Below are 18,139 nucleotides of genomic sequence, written 5' to 3'. Positions count from 1 at the left end.
TTCTGGAGGGCTCTCTGTAAACAACTCAAGATTAAATTAAACTTCTCTTCTGCTTATCATCCTCAATCCAATTGGCAAGTAGAAAGAATTAACCAGGTCCTGGGTGACTATTTACGGCATTTTGTTTCCTCCCGCCAGGATGACTGGGCAGATCTTCTACCATGGGCCGAATTCTCGTACAACTTCAGAGTCTCTGAATCTTCTTCTAAATCCCCATTTTTCGTGGTGTACGGCCGTCACCCTCTTACCCCCCTCCCTACTCCCTTGCCCTCTGGTTTGCCCGCTGTGGATGAAGTGACTCGTGATCTTTCCACCATATGGAAAGAGACCCAAAATTCTCTTTTTCAGGCTTCATCTCGCATGAAAAAGTTTGCCGATAAGAAAAGAAGAGCTCCCCCCATTTTTTCTCCCGGAGACAAGGTATGGCTCTCCGCTAAATATGTCCGCTTCCGTGTCCCCAGCTACAAACTGGGACCACGCTATCTTGGTCCTTTCAAAATCTTGTGCCAAATTAATCCTGTCTCTTACAAACTTCTTCTTCCTCCTTCTCTTCGTATTCCTAATGCCTTTCATGTCTCTCTTCTTAAACCACTCATCATCAACCGTTTCTCTCCCAAACTTGTTTCTCCTACTCCTGTTTCCGGTTCCTCTGACATCTTCTCCGTAAAGGAGATACTGGCCTCCAAGACGGTCAGAGGGAAAAAAAATTTTTTGGTCGATTGGGAGGGCTGTGGTCCTGAAGAGAGATCCTGGGAACCTGAGGACAACATCCTAGACAAAAGTCTGGTCCTCAGGTTCTCAGGCTCCAAGAAGAGGGGGAGACCCAAGGGGGGGGGTACTGTTACGCCGAGCGCTCCGGGTCCCCGCTCCTCCCCGGAGCGCTCGCCACATCCTCGCTACTGCAGCGCCCCGGTCAGATCCACTGACCGGGTGCGCTGCGATACCGCCTCCAGCCGGGATGCGATTCGCGATGCGGGTGGCGCCCGCTCGCGATGCGCACCCCGGCTCCCGTACCTGACTCGCTCTCCGTCGGTCCTGTCCCGGCGCGCGCGGCCCCGCTCCCTAGGGCGCGCGCGCCCCGGGTCTCTGCGATTTAAAGGGCCACTGCGCCACTGATTGGCGCAGTTGGTCTAATTAGTGTGTTCACCTGTGCACTCCCTATGTATACCTCACTTCCCCTGCACTCCCTCGCCGGATCTTGTTGCCATCATGCCAGTGAAAGCGTTTCCCAGTGTGTTCCTAGCCTGTGTTCCAGACCTCCTGCCGTTGCCCCTGACTACGATCCTTGCTGCCTGCCCCGACCTTCTGCTACGTCCGACCTTGCTCTTGTCTACTCCCTTGTACCGCGCCTATCTTCAGCAGTCAGAGAGGTTGAGCCGTTGCTAGTGGATACGACCTGGTTGCTACCGCCGCTGCAAGACCATCCCGCTTTGCGGCGGGCTCTGGTGAAAACCAGTAGCAGCTTAGAACCGGTCCACTAGCACGGTCCACGCCAATCCCTCTCTGGCACAGAGGATCCACCTCCTGCCAGCCGAATCGTGACAGTAGGTAGGTGGCCAGTTAGGTAACCTGGTAGGTAGCCAGCTAGGTAACCAGGTAGGTGGCCAGGTAGGTAGGTCACCAACTAGTTAGATAGACAGGTAGGTGGATAGGTAGGTAGCCAGCTAGGTAGATAGGTACTGTAGGTAGCCCCTTCCTAGTAACCATAAGCCCCCCTTTGTGGCAGAATAAAAAATATAACAGTAAAACCCATACTCACCCAGTCCCACGCAGGGATCTCCAGTATGGCAGGGACTGTGTCCTTCTTCCTCCATAATACAGGTACCGATGGGGGCAAAGGCCATGGACTCCGGTCAACATTAGTCGCAGGCCTATGGCTTACACTAAAAAGGCAGCTGTCAGCTTAATGAGCATATGCACATACAGCTGAAAGCAGCCCAGCAAGCGAGTATCAGTCTGGGCTCCCCCTCTAGTGCGGCCCAGGGCATGTGCCATAGTAGTCATACCACTGCTGGCAGCACTCATATGTCTGTTTCCCAAAGACATTCTCTGGATATTACGCTGAGCATGTGTACTCAACTTCTGTCAACCATGCAACCTTCTTATAGCATAATCCATTTTTATGTAGAGCAACAATTCTTTTTAGTAGATTATCAGAAAGTTCTTTTCTATGGGATGCCATGCTGAACTTCCACTGACCAGCATTAGAGAGTGTGAGAGTGTTAAAACCAAATTTAAGACAACTTCTCCCCATTTACCCCTGAGACATTGTAATACTAAATTAGTCACATGGCACTGAGGAGGGAAAATGGCTAACTGGAAATTTCCACTTATTGGTGTACTCACTTTTGTTGCCATGGTTTAAACATTATTAGCTGTGTGTTAAGTTATTTTAATAGGACACAACATTAAACACTAATACAGGCTGTGCACTACTTTACATTGTAGAAGAGTGTTATATCTTCAGTGCCATCACAAAAAGATATAATATAATATGTACAACAATGACAGGGTTGTACTCACTTATGTGAGACACTGTAAAGTCTCACTGTTGACATTTCATATCAGCGCAAAAAAAACAAGCCATTAGTGGGAAAGAACTGCCCGTGGAGCTCAGAGACAAAATTGTGTGGAGGCACATATCTGAGGAAGGCTACAAAATGTTACTGCTGTACTGTAAGCACAATGACCTCCATAATTCCTGAATGAAAGAAGTTTGAAACAACCATGACTCTATCTTGAGCTGTGCTCCCTACAATACTTAGTAATCAGGGGAAAAGGGTGACCAAGAACTTAATGGTTACTATGGTTAAGCTCCAAAGTAATGGCAGAAATTTCTAAAAGGTCAACCCATCACTGTAGCACTGTAGTCAACCCATCACTGTAGCACACATTTCAGTTTTATACATCTTTATACAACAAGATGTATGATCGCAGGGGTCCCGCCGCTGGGTGATGCCCCCTACATACTGTGCCGGGCGCTGCCCTCGAGACGGGGATGTGATGTCATGGCCACGCCCCCTAGTGATGTCACATTATGCCCCCTCCATTTATGTCTATGGGAGGGGGCTGCACTGAGATCGCGGGGGTCCCCACCGGCAGGACCCCTGTGAACATACATCTGATACCCTATCCTTTGGATAGGGGATAAGATGTATAAAGCCAGAATACCCCTTTCATGGCAGAGTGGTCTGAAAAAAAAGCATTTCCTACCTGGAGTTTGCAAAAAAAAAAAAATTATCTAAAGGACTCTCAGATTGAAAGAAACAAGATTTTCTGGTCTGATGAAACAAAAAATGTATCCCTGACAGCTAAAACCTTCCATTTGTTGTAAAGATAAGGTTTTGAAAATTAGTCAATGCAAATGTATACCTGTGATCTAATATACTTTAACTGTAATAGAGAAGTTTGGCAAAAAAAGATTCTTTAAAATCTAGTCAGGGATACGATTAGTAAAAAAAAAAAAAAAGTCTATTACTTCCTCGCTTCTGTGCTGCCATCTATATGACTGAGCTCCCTGCTTTCCAGCCCTTCAGGATTTTGTGATGTGATGTCACACTCCCACTCATCCAATCAGTGACTGCAGGAATGCCCTGCCTCAGCCGCTGATTGGTTGAGAGGGCGTGTAACATCACTTCCCCAAATCCAGACGTGCATTCCAAAATATTTCAGGAAACACTTCCACTTCAACCAAATGCTGTAATGCATAAAAGTAACCGCCAATTTCCAGTATAGTAATGGCCAACCCAAGCATATTGCATTTGTGTAAGATAATTAACTACTACCGTATTTTTAGCCGTATAAGACGCACTTTTTCTTCCCCAAAACTGAGGGGGGCCAGCTGCTAATACAGGACATCACCGATCGCGGTGATGCCCTGTATTAACCCTTCAGACGCGGCGATCAAAGCTAACCGCCGCGTCTGAAGTGAAAGTGACACTAACCCGGCTGCACCGGGAGGGACCTTACCTGCCTCCTCGGTGTCTGCTCCGTGCCGGGACCCCCTGCATGACCGGCACTCTCCTTCGTCGTCATCACGTCGTCGCGCACGCGCCGCCCTGTCATCCAATAGGAGCAGCGTGCGTAGCGACGTGATGCCGGAGACGGAGACGGAGAGCGAGGATACCAGGTAGCAGAGATGTTCCAGAGCGACGGGGACACCCCCGGGGCGACATCCAGGGCAGCAGTGACGAGCGGTGACGGGTCCAGAGCGGCGGGGACACGTGAGTATTACCTCCTATACCTGTGGCCTTCATCCTGCAGACCTCCAGATGTTGCAGAACTACAACTCCTGGCATGCCCGGACAGCCAACAGCTGTCTGGGCATGCTGGGAGTTGTAGTTTTGCAACATCTGGAGGTCCGCTGGTTGAAGATCACTGTGACCTATACTTTACATTATATTCTAGATTTTCCTCATTTAAAGTTGGGTGCGTCTTACTACATCAGGGCAGTGTAATACAGAGGGAGAGTTAGGTGCGGAAGGAAGGACCTAAAAGGCCGATGCAGGAATGAGAAGCCTAAAATGTTTTTGTCCTTCAGATTCTGCAGAGATGAGTCGTGGCATAAGAAGTCTTCATGCTGGTTCAGGCTGAATGGAAAAGAAATTAGATTAGGTGTCACCCATGAGTTACTACATGTAACTGTGATCACCTATACACTCCATGAAGTGCTGGTATCTACCTCTATATGAGTCAGTGTATATGAGAATATTGGTCTGTATATTGTGGATTTTATTCAGTAACAGTATGGTAGTTTATTCCAGTTGCTATGTGGTGTAATAGTAGTGGTCATGGAGTTGCTGTATTATATGTCCCTTCTATAGAGGTATTATAGGTAATGTTGCTCTAGGTATACTGAATTTGGTCAGTTACAGTATAATGGTAACATGTATAGTGATATTTGATCCTTGTAGATGTTGTTATTTAGTAACTGTATGGGAATTATATATATATAGGTACAGTATATAGTATTATTCTGAGTAGAAAATTGCCTTAATATGTTAAAGGGGTTGTCGGTGAAAAACACAGGAGAAGGTATAAGTGTTTGATCGCTGGGGGTCTGACAACTGTGACCCCTGCGATCTCCAGAGCAGAGCCCCATTCTAAGGGAGCGCTGGAGATGCCTCAGTGCTGTACTCAGGTACATTCAGACACTGTCCTGTGGATAAGGGAATAAGATGTTTATCACCGTACACCCCGTTTCATGTTACTCTCATTGGTAAAACAAATAGTTAAAACTTTCTGAATTGTATATTTGGTACTTGTTCTCCTATCAGTTTGTTTTGCTGCATGTCTTCATTTATTTAAACTCTTAAGTGTCACAAGCTTAAATTAAACTGATATTTGTTTTCCTTCATATACCGTATATACTCGAGTATAAGCCGACCCGAATAAAAGCCGAGGCCCCTAATTTCACCCCAAAAACCCAGGAAAAGTTATTGACTTGACTATAAGCCTAGGGTGGGAAATACATCATCCCCCCATGTCATCATCCAGACCCCCGTCATCATCCAGACCCCCGTCATCATCCCCTCTTCATCATCACCACCTATCAATCCCTTCATCAGTGGTCTTCAACCTGCGGACCGCCAGATGTTGCAAAACTACAACTTCCAGCATGCCCGGACAGCCATCGGCTGTCCGGGCATGCTGGGAGTTGTAGTTTTGAAACCTCTGGAGGTCCGCAGGTTGAAGACCACTGCGGCCTTCGTCATCAACCAGACCTCCCCTTTTTTTTTCTACTCACCTCCCCTCGGTGGGAAGGAAGGGTGAGCTGGTCTGGGCCATCTATGCTGCAGGGACCGTCCGGTGGGGAGGGTTAGTCATTCCAGGCTCCTGGGGCCCTCTTCTCCATGCTCCGGGCCTGCCCCGGAATAGTGACATCGCCTTGACAATGACGCACAGGGACGTTCATGCGCGTCATCAAGGCAATGTCACTAGTCCGGGGAAGGCCCGGAGCGCGGAGAAGAGGCCCCCCCCCCCCGGTGAGAATGGACAGCCTGGAACGACTAACCCTCCCCACCGGACTGTCCCTGCAGCATAGGTGGCCCGGACCAGCTCACCCTTCCTTCCCACCGAGGGGAGGTGAGTACAAAACTAAAGGGGGGGTCTGGATGATGACGAAGGCCGCAGTGGTTTTCAACCTGCGGACCTCCAGAGGTTTCAGAACTACATGCTACGGCATGCTGAGAGTTGTAGTTTTACAACATCTGGAGGTCCGCAGGTTGAAGACCACTGAGAAGGGATTGACAGACGGAGAGTTCACTCGAGTATAAGCCGAGGGGGTGTTTTCAGCACGAAAAATCGTGCTGAAAAACTCGGCTTTCACACTTTTATTATGGAGAAACACATCTCAGAGATAACATGGCCACGCATCTGAGCTGACAGACCATTTCTAAACTTTCGATCTGCTAAAGAACTCTGAGTTGAAAAAAATTACAAGCGCTGTACGGCAGAAATTGTTTTTTTTTCTTGCCTCTTTAGTAAAGGTGACAACATCTCAATGGTTTCTGGAGGTATACATCACTTATGGGGAAAATTACATCATCCTGAGAACTAGCAGAGTTTTTTTTACCAGCAGATCATGGGATAAAATGTTGGACTCCAGTACTTGCTGCTGTTTTTATAGAGAGAAATTGTTCACTAGACACAAATTCGCCCAATCCTCACCCTCAAAATGCATGGTTATTATATATAATGTCCTTTCCATCACTTATATGACACCATCCAACTTTCATCTTCTAAGATTGTATATATTGGGGGACTTGTCTCTTTTTAATTTGTGTTTTTCATGTTTGGGCCAATCTATTGCATATAAGCAGTCCAATGAACCATTACCCAGTGGCCAGCCTTCATTTTCTGTGGAACACTGTGGAACATTGGTGGGAGTAACAGTGCAGTATTAATCATTGAACTGGTTTAAAGAAAAAACCTTTAACATGAACTGACTAGAATCCCACTAACTCAAGCTACAGTATTTTAGAGTATTTCGGACTATTCCAAAGAAGATAAATATTACACAACACTACCCTGACTGTGTATATAGTTCATTTTCCACAGTCCAGCATTGAGGTGACCCTTTGATCGGTTAGGAAATCACTGTAGTCTTTTATAAATGCATCAATAGACTCTGCACATTCACAGTACATACAGCGTTGTATTGGACTGGACTTCCTTCAGGTTACACATAATGCTTTACCATCTGAGAACCATGCTCAGCGCTGCCTGGGGACAAAGTAACAGGTTCTTTGTCCGCCATTTACAGTAAGTTTTTAATTAGTGATATTCATGTTTTGTAGAGGAGAAAGTGTACCTATTGCTTCAGGTGAATTTTCAAAATTTGGGGCTGTCTTATGTATGTTATGTACCTTTAGCATATATGCTGGTTAACCTCTGGCTAATGCTTCAACTAAATGTGTCCACAGGGTTATATAGCCTCTGTCTGGCCGATATATGTCAGAATATCACACCTACTAAACATGTGTCTTTGACAATAGGGGATTAGGGGTAATGGCTGCCACTGTATGAAATCCATCATGGGCATCCATTACAAATTGGCAGCTTTTAGTTACCAGAAGGAATAAATGGCCACTTATTGTGAAAAAGTAAAAAAATGCAGTATACTTTTTTTAAATAATAATAATAATAATAATTTTTTTTTTTACAGTAAGTCTTTATGGGTGAAGAACGCCTCTGTAGGGCATCTGTCATGGCTTCTGTTAAACATCCTCATCTAGGATGTGTTATCTTAGCGTTTCCTTTCTTTTTTTGAGCAGTGTATATATAGACAAATAGTGAACTGATAATTAGCTTTAAAAGGGACCAAATATACAGAGCCATATAGCATCCAGGCAAGAAGTATTAGAAAACATCCAGGTCTAGTATAGTGAAAGTTATTGTCTACATCTCTGTATAGTAAGGCAATAAAGGGGTTAGTATCTAAATTCCTGGTAGTTAAGTGGAATGAAGGGGTTAATGCCAGCCTCCCTTGTAGTCTAGAGTAGTAAGGGGTTAAAGGGGGTACTCCAGTGGAATTTTTTTTTTAAATCAACTGATGCCAGAAAGTTAAACATATTTTTTAATTACTTCTATTTAAAAATCGTAATCCAGTGTTTATCAGCTGCTGTATGCTCCAGAGGAAGTTCTTTTCTTTTTGAATTTCTTACCACTGTACTCTCTGATAACACCTCTGTCTTTGTCGGGAACTGTCTGAAGCAGGATAGGTTTGCTATAGAGATTTGCTCCTGCTCTGGACAGTTCCTCACAGATACAGAGGTGTCAGTAGAGAGCACTGTGGTCAGACAGAAAAGAAATTAAAAAAGAAAAGAACTTCCTCTGTAGTATACAGCAGCTGATTAGTACTGGAGGGATTAATATTTTTAAATAGAAGTCATTTACAAATCTGTTTAAAGGAGAAATGCGGCGCAAAACTTTTAACTTCCCCTGTTCTCGAGCTGCAAAGACTAAAAAAAAAAAAACTTTAACTCACCTTCCTACATTCCCCCTTTGCGCCGGTATCGGCGTCCTGTTCCTCCGGCGCTGCTCGGCTCCCTGCTTCTTAGGCTCGGACCATCACACTGCAGCCAGCGTGTCTTGCCTCAGCCAGTGATAGGCTGAGTGCACTGTCATGTACGAATACCCAGGCAGCAGGGAGAAGGCGGGGCCCAGGCTCCTTACATTACATGAGGCCGACGATACGCTGACTGCAGTGTGACATTTCGAGCTTAAAAAGCAGGGAGCCAAGCAATGCCGGAGGAACGGGACGCCGATACCAGCACAACGAGGGAACGTAGGAAGGTGAGTTAAAGTTTGTTTTTTTAGTTTTTGCAGCCCGGGCACGGGGGAAGTTAAAAGTTTTGCCGCCGCAATTCTCCTTTAACTTTCTGGTCCGGGCCATCCATCTTCGCTGCAGGGACCATCCAACTAGTGACGCTGCATTGACGCTGCATCCGTGCGCAGCAGACATCCGTGATGTCAGGGGCATCCCTGCGCTAGGATGTCCCAGCGCGTCATCGTCAATGCAGCGTCACTAGTCTGGGCTCACGCTCCCCACCGGAATGCGGACGGTCCCTGCAGCTACTAAGCAACAGGACCGAGAGAACTGGGGAGGTGAGTAGACAACGAGGGTTGCCTATATGATGACGGAGGGGGCGGTCTATATGATGGCAGGGGGGATATAGACTGGGGGTGATGATGATGGTGTTTTTTTGACAGGGGGTGATGATGATGGGGATCTGGATGATGTATTCCCCCCAACCCCCCCCCCCCCCTCCCAGGCTTATACTTGAGTCAATAAGTTTTCCCAGGTTTTGGGGGTGAAAGTAGGGGCCTCTGCTTATATTCGAGTCGGCTAATACTCGAGTAAATATAGTATATATGTTGGGCATCATTTAATTGTCATTTTTACAAAAAAGTGCTCTGCATAGAATCAGAAGCCCCCAAAAGTTTCAAAATGTTGTTTCTTGTTTTTTATTTAATTTTGCCCCACAAATATTTATTTTCTGGTTTCACTGTAGATTTTGTGGTGAAGTTATTGATGTCTTTACAAAGTAAAATTGGTTATGCAAAAAAGAAGCCCTGGGTCTATAGGTTGAAAATTGAAAGAGTTCTGATTTTTAGAAGGTGAGGAGGAAAAAGCCAAAGTTCAGAAATGAAAAAATCTGTGGTCCTTAAAGGGTAAAGAAGATTTATTTTTATTATAGACAATTCCACAATCAGCAGCACTCTGGTGTAGTCAGGAAAAAGCCAAAGCTAAACCAAATTTGACAGGTGCAGACAATTGCTAGGGAAAGTTCCACTCTAATCCCCAAAATCAATGCATTCCATACTGGTAAAAAAAAAAAAAGTGATAAAAACGTAATCCGTCAAATATATATATATATATATATATATATATATATATATATATATATATATATATGTTACATCGCTGTTTCGACCCTCTCCAGGCTTGAAAAAGATCCTAAAGAGGGTTGAAATGTCGCTGTTACATGTTTTTTTGATGGATTACATGTTTATTATTTTTTTCACCAATATGGAGCGCTGCAGAGATTTTGGATTTTCTACATATATTTATATATATATGCAGGGCTAAAGCCCTGCAGGAACATGTGGGAACTGAGTTCCTGCACTTTTTCCACAGCAGGAACACCATTCCTATTAGCAGGAATCTTGCAGCACCAGCCCTTGAGTGGTCTTTTTTCCAGGACTTGACCCCTATATATATCAGGCACCCTGATTTTGTACAGTGCACACACACACACACACACACACACACACATATATATATATATATATATATATATATATATGTATATATGTATATATATATATATATATATATATATATATATATACTGAAGTTAGTGTCACCCATTGTCTGGCTTACAGTTAGTCCTGAGTCCTGAATCCTGGAATTTCTGTCTGGACTCTGAAAAGTGTAGTAGTGAGGAGGACGGCAATAGTGGGAAGCAGAGAAAGAAGTCTCTTTCGCACACAGGGTAGGCACGGCCGGCTGCATCGCCACTGGTGGAAGGATTTGGGTCAGGACCTGGCTGCAGGAACATCAAGACTAGTGCTATGCAAGCTGCCTCTGAAGTTGAGAGAGCTGCAGGACAAATGTTCCCCCTTTCCTGGCCAAGGGCAGACTCTAACTAGCATGTTCTCTTTAGGATCCTCCCCCTATCCCTGAGGTGGAGAGCAGACAGATCTGAGCCCTAATTGGCTTAGGGGTGAACATGTGACAGATTATAGAAGCTCTTACAGTGAAAACCGAATTTTGAGTAGTAAATGTAAACCCCTTACACTCTATTTAGGTCTCAGGGCATTCATGTAATATGTTAAAACATTTGTATTTTTACTTTGTTGTTACATGTTATAGAGTCCTTTAAGAGACAGATTTTAGACAGAACAGCATTCAGAGAAGCAATAGATAACCCTGCTCTGGGTGATCAGTACAGGGTTGAAGGGGAGGAGTCAGATAAGTAAAGAAAGGTGTATATCTTTGTGTAATATTATATATTACAAAGTTTTCTATGTTTTCTCTGTCTGTTTATGGGAAAGAGTAAATCATAGTTAACCATTAAGACCCATTTTCATTAGTCCAATGAGTGGGTGCCACTAAGTAGACCACAGGCAGACAATACAGAAACATAATAGATAAAATTCTCCTCCAAATAACAGCAAGGTAAAATCAAGCACTGAGACCAAGATAAAATTCAGGGTGTTTAATTACCCACAATGCAACGCGTTTCGTGGGAGTTCCGCTTCTTCAGGCAGATGCCTGAAGAAGCGGAACTTCCGCGAAACGCGTTGCCTTGTGGGTAATTAAACACCCTGAATTGTATCTTGGTCTCAGCGTTTGATTTTACCTTGCTGTTATTTGGAGGAGAATTTTATCTATCCTGGATTATGTAAGCTTGGAGCGGCTGCAGAGACCTCTGGTTTCATCACCTTCTACTACATTTATCCATTGTTGTACTTTTATCGAGTACAACTACATCTGGTAAGCACAGTTCACATTGTGCCTCTCACCTGAGGATAATACACTACGGAGTGCATCCTTTTGTTTTTTTGGCTCTAATACAGAAAGATGGCAAGTTTGTTAAGCTTTAGCACAACTTTGTACGAGCCATTGTCCAGTAATAGGAGACAAGGTCATTGTCTTCACTGACTATGAGTAGATTGAACCGTTTGCCACCGGTTCCATTGAGAAGAAGATATTGGCCAATAGTTGCCACTGGATCTGGATATTAAATGACTTATGGTAGCTTGCGGGCTATGTTGCAGATTTTTTTGTTGGGGCCCTGTAAATTCATGTTACACCTTTGTTGACTGCAGACATTGCCAGCTCAGCTCTTATTGTGTGTTAGCTGAGCTCCCACAATGCACTGCTATCTATTTTAAATGTTGTTTTATGTCTAAACAAAACATCATATAACTGTTAGGCAGTATAAAATAGTACTTACAGAGATATATAGAATTTTACCTATTTTGACCCAGCGGAATGTTGTAAATTTGTTGTGCAAACATGAAGTTTACCTGTAAATACTTTCTGATATTTTAACTATGGACAAGTAGAGCAAAATCCTGTTTGGTCAGGTCATGAACCTACTTTTCAGAAATTGTTGGCAGAATTTTTTTTATTTTTTTTTGCTACGCATATATTGCTTTTGATAGACTGGTTTTCCCAGTGTGTAATTTACCACATGTTGGACACCTTGTCTATTTCATGGGCTGTGCGCTGATAGTACACACGCCATTAAATACACCATCCCCTGATTTAAGCATTAGAATAACCCCCCCCCCTGGCACCAAATGAGACTTATTCGCAATAAAACTTGAAAAGTCACATTTAAGAAATTCAGCACGTAATATAGACCTTGTCAAAGAGACAGTGTGAGTCACGTACAATTTTTGCAGTTTTCTTAAACATTTGCAACAATTTTAAGCAAAATACGCAGCTTATATGTTATTTTCCCTACTGTGTGTTCTATGTTCAGTTGGACATAGGATTGTGGATCATGGTTTACATTTTCCTCCAGAATATAGTAAAGAAGCTAATGTATATGTAAGAGTGATTTACATGTGGTGGATTTGCTGCAGATTGTCTGGACTTGCTCTTAGGCTGGGTTCACTCCCATATTTTGGTCAGTATTTTTAGCCATAGCCAGAAGTGGAACTAACACAGAGAAAAACTATAATGGAAAGAGTTGCTCCTTTTTACTGTGTTTTGGACTCATTCCTGGTTTTGGCTGAAATAATAAGAATATTTATTTATATAGCACCAACAAATTCTGCAACATTTACAATTTTGGAGGTACAAATAAATAATAATATCAGACATTCCAATATTACACACTAAATATTTAAACAGGAGTAGCGAGCGCAGGATCCTGCTGCCGCCTGTCATTCTTACATTCCGGCTAGATCAGGCTCATCTAACCCCCGTAATGTGGTCATGGCGACCCATGAGCTAAAATGGCAGAGGAGGGTTCCTCTACTTGCCCCCTTAGTCAGGTTGTATCAGTGGAGCTTCAATCACACTGCACAATGTTATAGAATAGGCATAGCAGGGAAAGCAATCTTGTGATTGCATAGAAAAGTCCCCTATCAGGACTTAAAAAGTGTGAAATAAACTCTAATAAAATATAATTTCACCCCGTGCGTAATTGTCAGAAGTAATAATAAAAAAATAATGGTAAATGGTGTAAATGTAAAAGAATACCAAATGCTAAAAATGCAGATTTTTGGTCACATCATATCAGAATTAAAAAATTTTTTTATAAAAAGCGATCAAAAAGTCCCATCAAAACAAAAAGGGTACCAATAAAAACTACAGTTCATGGCAAACAAAAATTGCCCCACACTAGCCATATACCATTTTTTTTATAGGGTTAAAGGGATACTCCCATGGAAAACTTTTTTTTTTTAAAGGGTAGTCCAGTGGTGAAAAACTTATCCCTATCCTAAGGATAGGTGATAAGTTTGAGATCGCAGGGGGTCCGACCCCTGGGGCCCCCTGCGATCTCTCTGTACGGGGGCCAGGCTCTCCAGCCAGATAGCGGGTGTCGACCCCCGCATGAAGCGGCGGCCAACACGCCCCCTCAATACATCTCTATGGCAGAGCCGGAGATTGCCGAAGGCAGCGCTTCGGCTCTGCTATAGAGTTGTATTGAGGGGGCGTGTCGGCCGCCGCTTCGTGCGGAGGTCGACATGCCCCCTTCCCGCGGGCTGTCGGGGCTCCGTACAGGAGATCGCAGGGGGCCCCAGCGGTCGGACCCCCAGCGATCTGCAACTTATCCCCTATCCTTAGGATAGGGGATAAGTTGTTCACCACTGGGTCACCACTGGACTACTCCTTTAATTACTTCTGTTAAAAAATCTTAATCTTTCCAGTACTTTTTAGGGTCTGTATACTGCAGAGGAAATGGTTTTCATTTTGGAGCACAGAGCTCTCTGCTGACATCATGACCACAGTGCTCTCTGCTGACATCTCTGTCCATTATAGGAACTGTCCAGAACAGCATATGTTTGCTATGGGGATTTTCTCCTACTATGGACAGTTCTTAAAATGGACAGAGATGTCAGCAGAGAGCACTGTGCTCGAGATGTCAGCAGAGAGCACTGTGTTCCAAAAAGAAAACCATTCCCTCTGTAGTATTCAGCAGCTAATAAGTACTGGAAGGATTAAGATTTTTTAATAGAAGTAATGTACAAATCTGTTTAACTTTCTGGCACCAGTTGATTTAAAAAAAAGTTTTCCACTGGAGTACCCCTTTAATGACTGGGAAATTAGATTTTTTCTTTTTTGTTCTTTCCTTCTTTGCTTTCTAGGAACCATAACCCCTTTGCATTGATGGAGCTGTGTGAGGGCTTGATCTTTATGGACCCAAATGTACTTTTCAATGGCCTCCTTTATATAACCATAAAATGTCATTCGAAACTAAAGAAGAATTATGTGTGGGGTGAAATTAAAGAAATTTTGTTTTCACGCCATTTACTTTGTGCTCAAATCGATATCTTTATTCTTAGGGGATGTACAATTACAGAAATACAGAATTCATATTTCTTTTATGTTTTACTACTATAGCTTTTGCGAGGACACATTTTTTGCGTAGTGATCTTTAGTTTTTATTGATAGTAATTTAGGGTTAACGGGAGTTATAGTAATGCCTTATCAAACAGAATTAACCAAAAGGTGACATAACTAAAATATCCACAGTGTTTAAAAGAGGAGAGCTATGATACACCCTCGTCTAGAACGAGGCTCATCTACCTAAAACTGTGGTTTGTGTGTGTGTGTGTGTGTGTGTGTGTGGTGAGGGTAAAGTTCCCCCTTGCATAGCCCACCCCCTTTGGCCCTACCTAAATTGAAACTTTTTGATAGAAACCCTCTGAACAGGTGTTTCTCATGACGCTCGTGTAGCTGGAGGATTAGTTATCATTTTTCTTTGCACCTGGAACATGAAGTACAGGAATATTGTTATTTTTTATAGGTAATGCCAACATTTCACTAATTTTTTTCTATAAATTGTGTGCACTGGCAGCTGGTTTTCCATATACTTTAATGGAACACATTATGAGTTAAACATACTACAGTTTTGTATATTGTTCTGCAGTTTTTTATTTGTTTTTTTGTTTTGATCTTGCATTGTCTGAACCCAGCCTTATGCTGCATATATTGTTGGACAAAAAAATGATGTGGCTCTATTTACATTCTAATACTCACCATGCAGATAGCTGTTACAGTATTGCTTATTTTCCATGTAACCACATATACAGTAACCAGTGACATATCCAGGGGCTGTGAGGGCATGTGCCCAAGGTGCTTAGTGACCAGAGTTTGCCAACAAATAAAGCCTTGGTCATGGAGCTTAAATTCAGAGCAAGGGCAACAAATCGACTCTTTGTCCTGCTGAAGGAAAGTCATTACTATCATGACTTACACCTCTGTAGTATCGTCACACAACCAACTTACCCTCAATCTTACTTATGCAGAAATATTTTTTTTTAAAGCCAATTTAGACAAGTCCTATTAATCTTTATTTATTTGTTCAAACTGGTGTGATTTTTGTGTTTTTTTTTTATATTATTGCACCTTTGTTTATTGTAAGAAACTAAGATAGTAAATATTGCTTCCCTGCACCTATTGCACCTTTGTGCATTCTCAGCCATTTCATTAGAAGATGATTTAATACCAAAGATTTATACCTGCTTGTTTTTTACACACTTGGTTGCTCCAAGTCAAACTGTGTGTCATTTGTCATGTGCCATGTAAGTCAACACAATGTCACGTAGTGTAAACAAGGAATGTGCAAATCTTGTTTTATCTTCATCATAAACCTTTAGGAACAGTAGCAAATACAGGCTGTTTGCGTAACTCTGTCAGCACCCTGTGTTCTCATCGTCACTTGGTGCCTTTATTCACACACATTAGAATTAGAGAGAAAAAGTGGAAATCATATATACTGGTTTACAGGTTTTTTTTCCCCATTTTTCTCCTTTGTATAGCATATCAGGAATGTCTCCTTTTGGCCTCTATCTCCTGGGTATACTTTAGTTTACCACAAAGTATGAAGCATGAATTAGCATAGTAGACTATGCTATGGGTTATGGATGCACCCATCACAGGTATCTGTTTAACAGATACATCACGAGCTGTTCATAACAGAGCTTTCACACTACCGCTGAGCACCATTAAAGGGACTTCCGTTGTAAAATGACAGGAGTTAAGTGTGTGTGTGTGGGCGGGGAATTACTGCATGTTGGGTATTTTTCTCTCACATACTCCTTCAAAATAACGGACACCTGACGGACCCAATGCAAAGTCAATGGGATCCATTAGGACCCGTTGGTGCTGGTTGTGCTCCAACTCATTCAGGGTCTTTTAAGCACAAAGAAAAGAAAAAAAGAGCCTAACGAACCCTTAACAGGATGAAGCATAGCGGTAGTGTTAACCTGGCCCTAAACAGATATCAATATAGCCTAATAGTGATGGAAGAATTAAACACATGCCCAACAGTTGCAACTATCACTACTGTAAAGGCATCTGCTCAGGGGATACACAATGAAATTGCTCAAAATATTTCAGTTATATTAATCTTTGGGTAATGATGCCAGCCTTAAATGGGCACTCTCATTAAAACTAATTTTTGCTATTGCACTCCTTATGGTAAATGAAAAATATTTCTTATAAACTTTGTTAAAAAAATAAATGAAGTTATCTATGTTTTATTTATGCTTAAAAAAGCTCAAGAGCACATTTTCCCCCAACTCATACACAGACTTTGGACCAAAGTCCGAACACAGGAAGTGCAGCCTGGAGTGCTGAGGGGGGGGGGGGGGGGTCCAGCCAACAGCATATGGAAGTTATGTGTGAGAGGAGCTATTATTGGATGAGGCTGGACACACCCCCTTAGCACTCCAGGCTGCACTTTCTGTGTTTGGACTTCGATCCTAAGTCTGTGTATGAGATGGGGGGAAATGTGCTCTTGAGCTTTTTAAGCACAAATAAAACATAGAAAACTTCATTTTTTTTTTTTTTTTAGCAAAATATATTACAAATATTTTTCATTTACCATAAGGAGTGCAATAGCAAAAATTAGTTTTAATGAGAGTGACCCTTTAAGCTAGTTTCATACTTTTATAGTACGGACTCATGTTTCATCTGAATTACATGTTGCATTTGAACCAATGAAAGGTTAGTAGAATTTTAAATGGTCACTCTCATTAAAACAAATTTTTGCTATTGCACTCCTTATGGTAAATAAAAAAGATTTCTAATATATTTTGGTAAAAAAAAAAGAAGTTTTTCTATGTTTCACTTGTGCTTAAAAAAGCTCAAGAGCACATTTTCCCCCATCTCATCCACAGACTTTGGACCGAAGCCCAAACACAGGAAGTGCAGCCTGGAGTGCTGAGGGAGGTGTGTCCAACCAACAGCATATGGCAGTTAAGTGTGAGAGGAGCTATGATTGGATGAGGCTGGACACACCCCCCTCAGCACTTCAGGCTGCACTTCCTGTGTTTGGACCTCGGTCCTAAGGCTGTGTCTAAGATGGGGGAAAATATGCTTATTTACCATAAGGAGTGAAATAGCAAAAAGTTGTTTTAATGAGAGTTACCCTTTAACATTAGTTGATAGACGAAGTAGAGATAATACCTATGTGCCACACTGATCACAGTAATAAATCCGAAGTTTCAGCCATACCAGGTCTAGTTTATGGCACTAGATCCATGGAATAATAACAATGAATATATTGGTCACTTTAAATGGAAATCTAAGTCACATATAGCACAAATATTAATACAGAAAACAAATAGAAAGTAAATACAAATGCCCATAGCAACCAATCAGATCGCTTCTTTCATTTTTAACAAGGCAAAATGAAAGAAGCTATCTGATTGGTTGCTATGGGCAACTGAGCAACTTTTCCTCTGGACAAATTTTGATAAATCTCCCCCTATGTCCCTATAGTTAAAGTAAAATGTTTATTTACACTGTACAAAAAAGATAAATAGAGTAAAAATCTGACTATATTAGGATCATAAATCCCTACAGTGCTGTTCATTCAGGTCATTAGACCTGTCTCAATCCATATGTGCGATCGTAATAAGAATGTAAAATACGGCCATGTTA

At 42.5% G+C, this 18,139-nt stretch overlaps 1 protein-coding gene across 7 annotated transcripts in view; it reads left to right on the top strand.

Annotated features, from left to right (window-relative positions):
* Positions 1–18,139, top strand: part of OTC (ornithine transcarbamylase) — a 94,778-nt gene that overhangs the window by 56,501 nt on the left and 20,138 nt on the right. The window contains exon 1 of one of the 7 annotated variants that reach the window (XM_056558928.1): positions 3,699–3,765. The exons of 4 other annotated variants lie outside the window; for them this stretch is intronic. The gene's annotated coding sequence lies outside the window, so the exon portion shown is untranslated. Of the gene's footprint in view, positions 1–3,698; positions 3,766–17,581; positions 17,714–17,925; positions 17,983–18,139 lie in introns of those variants that run through there. 2 more of the 7 variants (XM_056558926.1, XM_056558925.1) reach the window with 2 other exon arrangements.

The sequence above is a fragment of the Hyla sarda genome, chromosome 2 (assembly GCF_029499605.1).
Source record: "Hyla sarda isolate aHylSar1 chromosome 2, aHylSar1.hap1, whole genome shotgun sequence".
NCBI classification, from domain to species: domain Eukaryota; kingdom Metazoa; phylum Chordata; class Amphibia; order Anura; family Hylidae; genus Hyla; species Hyla sarda.
This window is presented reverse-complemented; position numbering and strand designations above follow the sequence as displayed.